The 3,086-nt window shown below is 34.4% G+C and overlaps 1 protein-coding gene across 1 annotated transcript in view; it reads right to left on the reverse strand.

Moving 5' to 3' along the window:
• Positions 1-3,086, reverse strand: part of LOC106878166 (synaptogenesis protein syg-2) — a 180,518-nt gene that overhangs the window by 137,469 nt on the left and 39,963 nt on the right. The window lies entirely within an intron of this gene.

Genomic DNA, 3,086 nt, shown 5'->3' on the forward strand with positions numbered 1-3,086 from the left:
CTTCCGATCTTATTGATCTATACACACACACACACAAACAATAAACACACATATATACATATATAACCACACACAAACACACATACATACATATATATATGTAGATGCACACAGACACATACACAAACACATATATACATATATAGACACACACATACATATATACATGCATACACAAGTATATACATATATAGACGCGAACTAACACACACATGTATATATATATATAGACACACAGACACACAAACACACGTATGTATACATATATAGACACTCACATACAAACACACACACACATAGACTCTCTCCCTCTCTCTCACATGCGCACACACACACACACACACACACACACACACACACACACACGCACAAACACAAAAGCAATCAAATCTTCAACACGGTGCTTTGATCAGCTGGAGACTATATCAAAAGACACTTGCTCATAGAATAAAAAGCAGTAGGATCAAATCCAGGAAGGAACGCAGGATGGAACAGTGAACTTCTACATCACTACAAGAATCTTCATGCAATTCCATAGTTCCACATGTACATAGAGCTTCATGTTCTTCAACTAAGCATGAAATACATTACAATGATGCATGAATCCGGAAGACAACCAAAAAATCTGTTGCCAAGAGATTCACAGACAACCACATGTCTTGCCGAAAATTCAAGGTTAATGTCTCTTTACTCTGAGAGCATATCAAATATAAAATATTGATCAGTTACATGACCTGCTTTCGTTTCATGATTGCAATATATAGGTTATTGATTTTTTTAAAAGTGTCAAATCTGGCTTAAAATTGCTTCGTAGAATTGTTGTAGATTTTTAATTCCATGTTGTTGCTTTGCTTGATGTGCTATGATACTTTATCATGGCACTTAATGTTCTGGTTTCGAATGTGTTTAGCATATGTATACGTGTACATCCATGCAGACACATGCACACATCCATATATATATGTGTGCATGTGTGTGTGTGCGTGTATATATATGTGTGTGTGTGTGTATATGTTTATATGTTGCCATCCGGTTTCACCAGTCCTCAGTCAAATCGTCCAACCCATGCTAGCATGGAAAGCGGACGTTAAACGATGATGATGATATATATATATATATATATATATATATATTTTTTTATTTTTTACATATTTTTCATTTTGTCCTGCCCGCCTAAGCTCTGTGTATTTTTGCTGAATTTTTTCTGGAGAACATTATTTTTCTTTTGTGGTTGGGTCATTGATGACCTCTTTCTAGCATATTGGTTGTCCACCTAGTGGTCATCCCTTCTTATACACAAGTAATACAATTTTTTCTGAATTATCAGATTTTTTTATATGCTAGACCACTGGTTTTAAATTGAAATTAATATTCAATTTATCACCCTCAGTATATAAATATATATATATATATTTATTAAGGCTGCAAAATCTTCACACAACTGTTACTCAGAGTTTCACGTTCCCATTCATTGAACAGTATTCATCAGAACTGTCATACGAGCAGGAATGTGAAACTCTGAGTAACAATTTTCTAAAGATTTTGCAGCTTTAGTAAAAGCATATTACTCTACCTATGGTACTCCAGTACTCTTTTTTCCACCTCGTTTTGTATTTATGTGCTTACTTGTGTGTATGTGTGTGTGTGTGTGAGAGATCATCATCATCATTGTCGTTTAATGTCTACTTTCCATGCTGGCATGGGTTGGACGGTTGATTGAAAACTGGCAAGCCAGAAGGCTGCACCAGGCTCCAATCCAATCCGGCAAAGTTTCTACAGCTGGATGTCCTTCCTAACGCCAACCACTCCAAGTGGGTAGTGGGTGCTTTTTATGTGCCACCAGCATGGTTGCCAGTCAGGTGGTACAGGCACCGACCATGCTTGAATGGTGCTTTTTACATGCCATATATATATGGTTAACTGAGTTAGAGGTTAAAATAACCGTCTAAGGGACAGAAGTATCCATTATACTCTTGGTATATTACCTATGTTTAACCATGGGCACACATATGCAAGCGTATTATGCTCATAAATTATAGGTAAAGACAAGGATAAACATGGGTTTATCAAGAATGAAAATTTAAAGAAAGCAGAAAATGATGTAAGTCAATTGTTGTTCATCGAGATTTCTCCATTTTCTGCCTTCTTTAAAATTTATATGTGTATGTATATATATATATATATATATATATGTATGTATGTATGTATGTATATATACACATACATGTATTAATATATACACACATATACACAAATGCTGACGCATATACATACATTTGCACAATTTTGTATCAAGTTAAGAATTAAATTACGCAAACGTCTTTCATAAAAGAAAAACAAAAGAGGCAAATACAAGATAAATAAAAAAATCAGATGAAAATATGAAAAAAACTACAATAATGGATATAAAAAAAAAATGACACCCCATAATTCTATTCAAAGATAAATATTAATCAGATAATATAATAATATATATCTGATTTTTGATGTTTAATTTTTTTTATGTTTACTGTTCATCTGGTTAGATAATTAGATATTCGCTAGTTATCTACTTTGTAAGAACAACAACAGGAACAGCAGCAACAACAACGGTATCTGCTTTAATAGCAGACGCAGCAATGAGAGATAGTTTTAGCTGCAGTATTTTGCTGAACAATAACAATTAACAAAGCCACAGAAGAATTAATCTAAGAAATAACGAAATAATGATATACAATATGAGGCGAAATTATATATATACTCTTTGATTTGTTTCAGTCATTTGACTGTGGCCATGCTGGAGCACTGCCTTTAGTTGAGCAAATCGACCCCAAGACTTATTCTTTGTAAGCCTAGTACTTATTCCACTGGTCTCTTTTGCTAATCCACTAAGTTATGGGGATGTAAACACACCAACATCAGCTGTCAAGCAATGTTGTGGGGACAAACATATCCACACACACATCCACACACACACACACACACACACACACACACACACACACACACACACATATATATGTGTTTGTGTGTGTGTGTGTGCATGTGTATTTCAGTAGGAAAGGCTGATAATCATTCCATATTCCATTACTTTCTTACCAAAGTTT

The sequence above is a fragment of the Octopus bimaculoides genome, chromosome 15, assembly GCF_001194135.2.
Source record: "Octopus bimaculoides isolate UCB-OBI-ISO-001 chromosome 15, ASM119413v2, whole genome shotgun sequence".
Lineage (NCBI taxonomy): Eukaryota > Metazoa > Mollusca > Cephalopoda > Octopoda > Octopodidae > Octopus > Octopus bimaculoides.